Genomic DNA, 12,793 nt, shown 5'->3' with positions numbered 1-12,793 from the left:
GATCCCCCAAGCATAAAATGGCCAAGGAGATGTCATGGTGTAGAGTAATGAAGGAGGGACGTGTTGCACATTCCCGAAGATTTGGCAGTTGTGACAATGTCTGACATATTTGATGCAATCAGATTCCATTGTGGTCCAGTAATATCCCAAACGCGTGATTTTCTTTGCCATCATTGGTCCACTCATGTGAGGGCCACATTCTCCATCATGAACTTCTTCCATCACTTTCTGTGCCTGTGAACGATCAAGGCAACGCAAGACTACATCAAGAGGTGTTCTTTTATACAGTTCTCCTTGCATGAGGACGTATTGGGAGGCTAGTAAGCGTATAGCATGTTGTCCTCTTTTATCCATATCTGGTGGATAGGTGTCATTGAGCTTTAAGTTTAGAATTGCTTGGAACCAGGGCTCCTCTGGGTTTTCTTCTTCGTCTGTGATTTGGTGCACATAAGCTGGTTCTGATCGTCGTTTGATGCATAAAGGCATTTCTGCCATATCATCTGGCATATTAATCAAAGATGCAAGTTTTGCAAGAGCATCTGCAAATTGATTCTCTTCTCGAGGTAGGTGTAGATAAGTCACTTAATTAAAGAATTGGGCAACTTGGTCTATTCTGGCCTGATAGGGTGCTAGACTTTCACATCAAATTTTCCAAGACCCCGTAATTTGGTTGATGATCAGGGATGAATCTCCATGTACTCGAAGTTTCTTGATGCCTAAGCCTACTGCCGCTTGTAGCCCAATGAGGCAAGCTTTGTATTCTGCTGCGTTATTTGTCACCTCGAAGTCGAGCTTGACAGAGAGTGGTGTATGCTCACCTTCAGGAGAAATGAGCAACACTCCTATTCCAAATCCTCTTAGGTTTGACGCTCCATCAAAATAAAGGTCCCAGGAGTCTACATCAGTTTGGAGTATATCCTCATCTGGAAACGACCAGGTATCTATTGTTTGGGTATCGTTGATGGGATTTTCTGCGAAGAATTCGGCGACGGCATGCCCTTTTATGACTTTCAGAGGTACATACTTGAGGTCTAACTCTGAGACCATCAAGGTCCATCTTGCTAAGCGTCCATTGAGAACGGGTTTTTCGAAGAGGTACTTGACAGGATCCATTTTTGAGTAAACCTTGACTGGATAGCTAAGCATGTAATGGCGTAGTTTCTTCGTTGCCCACACAAGAGCGAGGCATGTCTTTTCGAGTGGTGTGTACTTGCATTCATACTCCAAGAACTTCTTACCAAGGTAGTAGATAGCTCTTTCTTCTTTCCCAACGGTTTGTGCTAGCATAGCCCCCATGGCTGTTTCGGTTACTATGAGATAAAAAACCAAGAGGTTGATCTCGTTGGGGAGGCATGAGCACTGGCGGTTTGGCTAGTATCTCCTTGATTTTGTCGAACGCCTTTTGACAGTCGTCATCCCACATGGTGTGATCTGTTTACTTCAGCTTTTTGAAGATGGGTTCACAGATCATGGTGAGTTTCGATATGAATCGACTGATATATTGCACCTTGCCTAAAAATCCTCTAATCTCCTTCTTTGTCTGAGGCTGTGGCATTTCAATTAGAGCTTTGATTTTGGAAGGGTCAATTTATATCCCTCGTTAACTGACGACATATCCCAGAAGCTTGCCTGATGTCACTCCAAATACGCATTTCTGAGGGTTGAGCCTCAAGTTGTACTTTCGTAGTCTTAAGAAGAACTTGCGAAGGTTATTAATGTGCCCCTCTCTATCCTTGGACTTGACAATCATATCGTCTACATACACCTCGACTTCTTTATGCATCATGTCATGTAGGAGTGTAGTTGCGGTGCGTTGATATGTAGCTCCAGCATTGATTAACCCAAATGGCATAATAGTATAGCAATAGGTACCCCATTGAGTAACAAAGGCAGTCTTATGCATGTCTTCTATGGCCATTTTTATCTGATTATATCCTGCATACCCATCCATGAAGGACAACAACGCGTGATCTGCTGTATTATCCACCAATATGTCGATATGTGGTAGAGGAAAGTCATCTTTGGGACTCGCTTTGTTCAAGTCTCTGAAATCAACACAAACACGAATTCTCTCATCCTTTTTGGGCACGGGTATTATGTTGGCTACCCAGTCTGAGTACTCGGAAACTTTGATGAACCCGGCTTTGAATTGCTTATCGACTTCTTCTTTGATCTTAAGAGCCCATTTCGTCCTCATTCGACGAAGCTTCTGTTTTACAGGTTTGAAATCTGGTTTGATTGGAATTCTGTGTTCGGCAATATCCTTGTCGATCCCTGGCATGTTTTTGTAGGACCAAGCAAAAACGTCTTTGAACTCGTGTAGGAGATCTATAAATTGGCCCTTTCAGTGGGGCTCATGGTTGTCCCTATCCTAAGTTCTTAGGGTTCTAGTTCGGTTCCTACGTTGATGGGTTCAGTGTTCTCTATAACTGGTACCCCTTCCCCCTCTTGTAGTATTTCTTTAGCTATGTATGGAGGTAGTTCGATTGAGTCTGGGTCTGGGTCATCCTCATTATCATCGTAAACAGAATTGCATTCAGAATAACACAAAGAGTAAGCAGAATCTGATTTATTCATATTAAAATTTGAAAAGAGTTGAAATAAAGAAGCCATCTGTTCAGCAGTCAGTGGCGGCAAAGGGACAGCTGTCGGGACATTTCCCAAACTACTGTTACTACTTGATGTTATGCTAGGAGAAACAAGGGGAGTGGGAATGACGACAGGAGGAGACTCTCTAGGGACTTCTCTAGACTCCGACTCTGATTCCGACTCTGACTCTGACTCGAATTAGTTGTCTTCTGGTTCTCCTTTGAACATCTCTCCTTCTCCAGTGGTGAGCTTGAAGAGTCTTCCTTGGTTATTGGTCCATTTAATCAACTTTCTCCATCCTTTTTGCTGATTCGAATTTGTTGCGGTGCCTAGCGTGGAAATGATCTCATCTATGATGCTTTCGGCTTCTTTGATTAAGGGAAGATCCTGGAGGTAGACGTCTTCCTCGCTATCTGTCCATATCCCGTTGATTACCTCCTCTTTTGGGGAGATAAGATGTGAGTAATCTAAGGTAGATTCGTCACTTGTAATCATCAGAACTCCAAGAGGATTCTGAGTATTGTTAGGCTTACCTCCAGGCGGTATTGGTAGGCGACCGTCTTCAATCATGTCCTGAAGTACATGTCTTAGCTTGTAATATTTTTCTGTATTGTGTCCCTTCCCTCTATGATATTCACAGTACGAATTCTCGTCCCAGCACTTGGACTTCTTTTCTGGATCAGGTGTAGGCCCTATGGGTTGGAGCTTACCCTGTTTCATCAATCTCTTCAAAGCATTGGAGTATGTATCGCCAATGTTCGTGAATTTCCTTTGTGGCCATTGTGGGTTATTTTTCTTTGATGATTCGAGAAGGTTAACCTCATCAGTCTTGCTAGTAGAGCCGTAAGAACGACTTGTTAAGCCTTGATATCCCCGACCTACCGTTTTGGACAAGAGTCCTTTACGGATGTCATCTTCAATTCTTGTCCCTAGTACAGTTAAATCCTTGAAGGTCTTAATGTTTTGGCACCTCAAGTGACTTGCATAAATGGGCTTCAAGTTGTCCACGAATTTTTCCACGAGAGTAGCTTCATCTGGACGTTCGACAAGTTGGGTACTAGTCTTCCTCCACCTACTTAGGAAGTCGGTGAAACCTTCTTTCTCATTCTGGGTAAGAACCTCTAAAGTGCGCATATTGACTTGGATTTCGGCGTTATCCACGTATTGTTTAGCGAACTCGATCGTGGCGTCATCCCAGGTGGCAATTTTTTTGTGCTCTAAGGAATAGAACAATGGCTTAGGGATGGTGTCGAGAGATAAAGGAAAGATCCTTAAGAACATCTCGGGTTTGATGCCTTTGATAGACATGTAGTCTTTGAAAGCACGAATGTGGTTAAAGGGGTTTTCATGTCCCTTGAATTTTGGGATATCAGTCATGTTGAAGTTGGTTGGTAATTTGGCACTCACGACCTCATACTTGCAATTGTTCTCTCTATAAATATCATCTCCTTTGAGGTACATCAATTGTTCCTCCAAGTATTGGAGTCGCTTCTCAGCTTCAGTAAGACCTACTGGAGGGTTGGTTTCTGGTTGTCCAACATACGGTGGAAGGTTGTTATTCACACATTGGCTGGGAATGTCATCTTCTACAGGAGGTAGTCTAGTTTTGTGGGGTAATATCCGTATAAAACCCTTAAATTATAGGACTATAACGCAAATTTAATACGTGATTTATTGTCATAAACGAAAAACAATGAAAAACGATAAAGCACAAGAATTAACCTTCGGTCCTAGTGCAATTCGGCAATGAGAGATCAAAGTAGACCTCCTCCTAATCGTTGCACCCAAGATCATCTGAGAATATGCCCTTGTGCTAGAAATGTGTTCTCTAATTGCCTTGCAATATTGAGAGAACTTGATGTGAGTTTTCTTTAGATGTGAGATCTGAATTTTGAGAAAGAATTTTTCTCAAAACCCTAATTTTGTTTTGCAAATGAAATTCGGTTACAAAGAGGAGAAGCTCTCCTTTTTGTTTCTTTCATTCGGCCAGCCGAGCCCTACATGGGGAAGTGGGCTTCCACTTCCTCTTAATTTTAACTCGTGGTCCGGCTCGTAAAATGCTAAATGTATATGACGCGGTTTTATTATAAATCGTCATCGGTTATCGGTTATTAAAACATCAACTAATAACTCGGGTTAGTTGAAATATTAATACATGTCCGACAAAGACAATATTGTATAATTAATTCAATATACATTAATTAAATATAATCGTTTATATTTAATTTACGAATTAACTGTTTAATTCGCCTTAACCCATTTTATTTAATCTGTATTAAATAAAATATCTCAACATCGCATTTTGACTAATTACTAGTCAAATAACTCGGACTAACTGCTTAGTCAATTATTGGCATCAACATGACTGTATTTTCATACCGTCACATCTCTCAAACGTATCCTATAGGTGTGACTTTTAGGGACCAGTTGATCACCGCCATCTGTATGACAATAACGTCAAACTTATCTAGCAAGCCAACCGTTATTGATAAACGTGGACCAACTGATTATAATACAAAAGTATACCCTTTGATCCTTTTAGAGATTTATAAGTCCTTGCACTAACTGTAAAGGACACCAGCCCCAACAAGTTTCTACCGCAACAATTCGGTTCTCGATGGCATTAAGGCGTTCATTAGCTTGTTCTTGATTTGTTTGGAGACGAGCGAGTGCAGCTAGGATCAGATCATTACCATTCGGTGGTTGTCCATTGACACTTGCGTGACTAGTTCCGGGCATCTTGGAAACTAGATAGGAGATTGACGACGAATCAAAACACGATCGACCATTCTAGCACACTTACTCAAAGAAAAGACTCGAACTGTGAAGTGGGAGTGTGCCACTTGTGTAAGTGAGGTTTGAAAATGACAAAGTTTTGAAATGTTGGTCCTAGTCAACTATAGTGTAGTTGTAGGAGTGGACTCGAAGTGAGGCTTTGAAATGGGCTTTGAGGCCCGAATTTTGACTCGCTTTTTGGACCGAGTTTTGACTGGTTTTGCGCTAATTTAGGCCTTTTTTCGAAAATATTTATGTTTTAAAAGAGGTTTTGATTTTACAAAATTCGTCATGGTTTAGTTTATAAATGGTGATCACATATGATACAAGCATTTAAACAGGCATTATAACGGTATGCTGAGTGCATTTAAAGGGTTTTGGCTTAAAGGGTGGGTTGCCATACCGAGCAATCAAACCCGGGGTCTGTGGAGAGGCTCGTACCAAACAGGAGTAAGGCCGATTCCTAGTCCATTCCCTCGAGTAGTGAAGGCCCTTGATACAAACATGAGTAAGCATCATGGTATGGTTGACGTCAATCGCTATCCATCCTTAGGCCAAGATAAGAATTTGGACCGTCCAGACGGGACGATTGGTCGAATGGGTTGGGTTGGGCCTAGGAAGGCCGAATAAAACGATATAAGAAGACCGAGTAATGAAAACCGACAACTGTCTCATATAAACTATTCTCTAACCTTGTTCAAATTTCACCCTTGGCAACACGTAAGTGTATTACTCCCCAGCGGAGTCGCCAAACTGTGGACACGGGGGGGCCACGGGGTCGCTTGGGAAAACAATCGTTTGCATTTGTGGAGGCGCCACCAATTTATTGTGGAAAATTGGAAACCGTTCGAATACCTCGTGTCATGTCAAGACATGAACACTAAGAACTCGTTACCAATAGCATTCTATGTCTAGAATGACTCTCGTGGATGTCAATGAACATGGATGTTCACAGAGATCTGGAGTAAGGGGTGAGGGTACGTATTAGGAAGCTCTTTTGATCGAACACCTAGTCCCGCCCGCCTCGATAGCGGCCTCCACTAATGATTAGGGAAAATCATCTATACTTGATATGTTGTCGATTATATGCATGCAATGCAACATCCAACGTTTTAATCCTAGCATGTGAGAGTTAACTACGTCGGTGAATCATATAATTTAGCAAACAATGGGTCAAAGTAGAAATTAAGGTTGATTACATGTGGAGGCAAACAAATGATAACAAAGAGTATAATAAATGAAATACGATAATTAAAATTACAATAATTACAATGATTAATGATTTATGTCAAAAGTACATTTAAAACGGATAATTTGAGAAAAAGAAGAAAAATAAGTTAAGGGTAGAAAACGAACAGATTAGTAATGATAATATAGGTAATAATTGATTAATACGTAAACTAATGAACTAGGTCAAAGCAACAACGAAAGTTCAGAGACAGAACTCAACCCGGAACAGGCGCAGCAGAGCTGCGTCCCTTGGAAGAGGCGCAGTGGTCACCGCTACATTCTAAGGTGAGTTAAGGCTTGTGAAAAAGAAGCCGAACATATCAATAATGTTCTTTGGTAATTTAATGATTGATTATTGATATTTGACTCGGGTATAAGTAATTTAACAGGTTATTTACATATGAGAGGGTCATAAAAACAATAAAGGACGGACTCAAATTAATTAGAATAAATTAAAGACTAATTACAAATTAATTATGAACTAAGTTTATTAAAAAAAAATTAATTAGGTTTGTTAATACGATTGAATTAGGTTTATTTACAAATTATTAAGTGATAAAGAACAGACGAACATATACAAAGGTGGAATTCCAGAGACTTGATATGGATGAATCGAATCTCTAAAACCCGGATTTGATTTTAATGACGAAAACCCGCAAATATTAATTATAAGGGATTTAAGTCGGAAATTAAGAGTGATAAATTATTAATGAACTATGTATTAAAATTAGTATACGAACGAAATAAAGGAAAAATAAGAAAAGACGAAAGAAAGTAGACGAGTTAACAGAGGACGAAGGAAGAAGAAGAAAAGCGAGAATGCGGCGATGCCTCTGAAGAGGCGCGGCGAGATCTTTGCGGCTCTTCGAAGAGGTGCGGCGATTCTTTGCGTTTCTTCTCGACATCTGTCTCCCGTTAATCCGTAAAAAGGTTTGAATAAAAGGTTTTATAAATCGGTTTTAAATATGCTTTCGACGTAAATCTTACAATAATTTCAGTACAAAAGAAAAATACAATAATAAAAGATGGGATTTGCACCCTCAGACTTACATGTTTGACGAAACGAGATTGACTAAGTTAACGATTAGTGATTGCTCGACTCGAATGTACGACGAAAGTGCCCTCGTAAGAGGAATTAAACTAAATTGATTAAGTTGATTGAGTGGAGTTGGTCAAATTGGTCGGTCATGCAAAACGAGGCTGGTACTCAGAAGGAACCGAGCTTACGTGGTCGAAAGTTCAAGCACGTAGACGCCAATAAGCAAAGAGCACGGTCTTAGAATGCAAAGAGAGAAGAGAAGGGCGGACACTCGCGTGAGAAATATGGGGAACGAAGTCCCTATTTATACTAATCACACGGAGGAATTAGGGTTTCGATAAAACTTTGGAAACAAATCTCGAAAAGATCTTAAAATACACAGAAAGGAAATGGGGAAGAGGCGCAGCAACCACTGCGGCTCTTGGAAGAGGCACAGCAGGTGCTGCGTCCTTTCCCCATGAGTTTCCTCCTGCAGAAGAAAGATTTTCCGCGTTTCTGTTATGGAATTGCGGTAGATCTCAACTTCCTTATTGTTCAAAATATAATTTCGGGAAATATTTTGCCAAAAGATTAAAAGATTGAAATATGGAATAGAAATATCCGGAACATTCCAGAATATTTTGACTCAACATTTTAAACGGTTATTAGAAAATGAAGACGATTTTTGACCCGGACTCCAAATGTACTCTAACTACTGTCAAAACAACTGTAACGGCGTGTAGATGACGACCAAGGGGGTAGACACAAGTATATTTGAGCTATCACTTGACGATAAACTTACGAATTGTCATAAATAGTTCCGCGTACCAAACATGCGGCCCAATCATCACCGAGTGGCTTGCGGGAGGTGCAGAAATGAGGTATTTACAGTTTGTGAGTTGGAGGTCCCACTTATGGAGGGCACTTCGGCACTTGTGGGAGTAGATTGATGGATGCCCGATGCTATGAGAAAATGGGTATGATTGAAATTTTGGAGAAACACCCCCTCCAAGTCATATGGAAAATGGGTGGAGTCTTCAAGGCTAAGCGGTACATGTACCTTCCCCATCCCCATGACTCTCCTTTGGGGGGGGGGGGGATAGCCTCCGATTTCTACATGCCTCCGGATGACGATTTTGTTTCCTTGTGCATTGACCGAGCATATCTTGACTCGGAAGTGGGAGTGAGAGAGGGTGAAGGTGGGGTGGAAATTCCACAATTTGGTGGAGCATTACCTTATGGTGGAATGCCATTTGGTGGAGCTTCCTTTGATCAACCAATGCCAAATGTCCAACAAGAACAACAACAACCACCTCCTCCATTCTCTTCCCAACAACCGGAGATGCCTTTTGATTTTCACCAATGGCGAGTGGTAGTTGATTCTCAATTGACCACCCTTAATCAAAATGTGACCCAATTGAGGAAAGAGACCAATGTAAGATGGAACATTCATGAGCAACGCTACCAACAATATCAAGAAGACTTGGAAGAACAACGCTATGTCCAACGAGCTAACTTTGATATGTTGGTGGCTCTCAACAATCTTCATCTTCAAAACTTCCTTCAAACATATCAAGGCTATGATCAAGCTCGTGTGGAAGAAAACAATGCCACAATGACACGTTTCTCAAACTGAAGACAAGGAAGAAGAGGAAGAGGACACCCGGGTAGTGGAAGTGCCTTAAGTTCACATTCTTGAAAGCAAAATTGAGTGTTCACCTTCACTTTGAGGACAAAGTGAAAAACAAAGTGTGGGGTGGGCACGAGTTGGGAAATTGTAATATATTTCATTTCATGCATTGTACTTCATTTCAAAAAAAAAAAAAAAAAAAAAAAAAAAAAAAAAAAAGGAACCCGGCTAGGATGAAAACCCGAAAGGGCATCCTAGGCAAAAATGGGAAAATGGTCGAGGTCGGAGTGAAAACCTGAAAGGGCACTCCGGGCAAAATGAAGAAATGAGTGCGAGCCACGAGAGTAGAAGTGAGGAGAAAGCTAAACTGAAAACCCGAAAGGGCAGTTTAGGCAAAATGAGAGAGCTAGGAAAAAGGAATGAAAAAGAAAAATGATGAAATATTGATTTCGTGTCACATATTTTACTACTTCCTACATGATGTTGGTGACATAAGTAGAGGTGACAAAGAAGGTTGGAAGGGTAGGTTAGAAGTGTGCCAAGACTAGGAAGGGGATTTGTAAGCTTACTTGTAACTAGTGCTTGGTATACTTGGTGAAAGAAGTTGGATTGCTTTGGCTTGTTGTATGCATTGATGGTTTTGTTGAGGAAATTGATTTGTTAATTGTTGGAATTGTGTGAAATGTGGAGGAAATTGAGGTTTGCCTACTTGTTGAGCCAGGAGATGCTATGATGAGTATGGTGACCTTGTGTTGAACCAAGTGGAGTGATAAGGAGGATTAATAAGTAGAATGGTGATGAGTTGTGAAGGAAATGTGAAGGTTGAATTGGTGGATTTAGGAAAAAATTTTAGAAGAGGGAAGGTATAAGGAGGGCGCGTGAGTGAAGAGCGACTCTTTATGGAGGATTTAGGTCACTTATCTTATTGTGGAACATGTTAAGACGGAATAGTGACCATGAGGTAAAATGATGAGGGTGATAAAAGAAGGTTTGGGTGTGAGAGAAGAGAGCATTGCCTTGTGAGCCACCCCATGCTTTCCTTGTGAGTCTTTACATTGATAGATTGAGTTGTTGATAGTTTGCTCGGGACGAGCAAAGGCTCAAGTGTGGGGTATTTGATAAGCTCACATCTTTACCATCTAATTAGTCCATTTTGTGCATAATAAAGCGACATTAGGGAGCGGTTTTTCTTGACTTATGTCTTTATTAACCAATTTCGAGTGTTAAGTTATTAAGGAGGATTTGATCATGTTTTAGAGGAAATTCTGGGTGGTTCTAAGTCCCAAAGGAAGTCTGGAAGCAAAAGCTACAAGAGATCAACGAAGGAACCATCCAAGAGAAGAAGCAAAGGAAAATATTCAAGGCGGAGTTCAGCACAAAAGGCGCACCGTGCGCCTTTCCCAAAGCAATAAGGCGCACCATGCGCTTTTCTGGGGATTACGCGTTTTGATTACGGACTTCCATCCAACTTAAGCCCATCATTTCCTCTTTAACATAGGACTATATATAGGTGAATATCATTAGGGATTCATCATCTTATGCTTTATTTTGTTAATCAAGTTGTAATTGGGGATATATCATCTTAATTGAATTTTTAGATCTATTATGGAGAACTAATCTCCTCTCTTAATCCAATCCAAAAGGTGTAAACTTTGGTTGTAAGACACTCTAATCTTTCCCTAATTGTTATTATTATTGTTAATCTTTTGTGTTTATTGTTTGAATTTTGGAAACCTTGTTTGATTTGAGTAATTAAGTGTGATTTCCTTGTTGCTTAATTAAATCAAGTTCCTTAATTTATTGTTGTTGGGATTATTAAGTGTGATTTCCTTGTAATCTCATTTTTGCAACACCTTGTTATTATGCTAATGAATGTGATTTCGTCTTGGCTTAATCATCTAGTAAAAGATTAACTTGTAATTAGGTATTAATCGTGTTTTCATTGTGTCTAATTACCCTTATTGAATCTCTCATGCTTTTATCTTCTTATTAATTTAATCAATGTATGTGATTTCTACTTGGTAGGATTGATAAGTTGGGTTAATTGATTAAGTTTGATTTCCTTGTCATTTAACCATTATTAAGGAGATTTAGGAGAGTAATCTTCACAATAAGGTGATAAAATATAATTAAGGGATTAATTGTGTCTAGGATCGACCAAAGTGGTTCACTAATTGGGTTGGGTTAAGTTTCCTCTCATATTTGATAATCATCTTCAATTGCTTACTTGCTTGTTACTCTTATTTGAATTCCAATTTGTTGCTAGAAAACCAAACCAAACCAACTCCCCCTTTTATTTACATACTTGTTGTTAATTTGTTACAATTGTTCTAATTCCTCTTTTGATTACACCATTGCGAACCCCCTTTCTCTTGGGTTCGATCCCATTACTTGCTACCTACTTGTTTTATAATTATAATTAGTATTAACTAGTAATTATAGCGATGTTTTAGGCATGTCACTCACCTATCATTGGTTGTGGTTATTATGGAGCACAAAATCTCATTGAAGACGGCGATATCCGTCACGAGCTTTCGCGATTTATCTGACCATTTCCTCTCACAAAATCTTTCATGAGAGGTGAAATGGGAAGACAGCGTAGTCTTTTGCCTTGTCTCCTCTCTCTTTTTGTGAGAGTGCCTTGGCTGTAAGAAGACACTTTGATTATGGAGTGGATACTCCTAGCTCTGAGGAGCTTATTTCTAATAGGATGAATATGGAGGAGATTAGGGATTTTATTGGGTGTGATTCACTCGCCTTTTTACATGTTGATAGTTTGAAAAATTTATTATTATTATTATTTTACGCGTGTTTTTCAGGGAAATACCCGATTGAGCCTACCGAGTTGAAGGTCAAAAGGGTTGGGGATTTTATGGATGATGGTGGAGTTCCTGATTCTATTGATGGGGGTTGGGTTCAAGCGCCTAGAATACCCAAAGTAGAGAAAGATGATGGTCATTAGTAGGCGATGTCGGTTTGCCGTTTGTCCATGATGATGAAGAGTTTGATAATCAAGTTCATTAGGCGGCTGAGTACACAGAGGAGATGAATATATACTCATCTTATCAATCAAGGAGTGAAGTGACATGAATGATGACTCCAAAATGCAGAGGGCTTGATCTGAGATAAGCTCTGTCTCCGTATAAAAAGTTTTGATTTTTTATTAGTATGTTGTTTTTACATTACTGCTACTGCTAATTTCTGCATTTCGACCTGTTTTCGTTTCTGTGCTCTTGTGGTTGTGATCTTCTGTTGTGACAGTACATGATAAATTACACAAATGTAAATTATACAAGTGTAAATATTATTAATGAATTGCATAATTTATCTATATACTACACAATACAAGAGGTAGTTATATTTTCACCAAGGGACACATTGATTCATGAAGGGGCACTAATATCTACCGACATACCGTCAATATACTCCAATAGTACACATGAGCTCGTAATGTTTTCAATTCATTCTCTTTGTACAAGCTTGAGCCGAAATTTTACGGAGCTGAGATTTTAAAATCTTCACAATGTTAATCAATTTGAACAAGATTTTGA

The 12,793-nt window shown here is 39.8% G+C and overlaps 1 pseudogene; it reads left to right on the top strand.

Annotated features, from left to right (window-relative positions):
- LOC141619876 (amidophosphoribosyltransferase, chloroplastic-like) overlaps positions 1 to 12,502 on the top strand; it is a 212,834-nt pseudogene extending 200,332 nt beyond the window's left edge.
- Positions 12,503 to 12,793: the final 291 nt, after the last annotated feature.

This window comes from Silene latifolia, chromosome X (assembly GCF_048544455.1).
Source record: "Silene latifolia isolate original U9 population chromosome X, ASM4854445v1, whole genome shotgun sequence".
Classification (NCBI taxonomy): Eukaryota; Viridiplantae; Streptophyta; class Magnoliopsida; order Caryophyllales; family Caryophyllaceae; genus Silene; species Silene latifolia.
The sequence above is the reverse complement of the archived record's forward strand: the minus strand, read 5'-3'. Positions and strand labels throughout refer to the sequence as shown.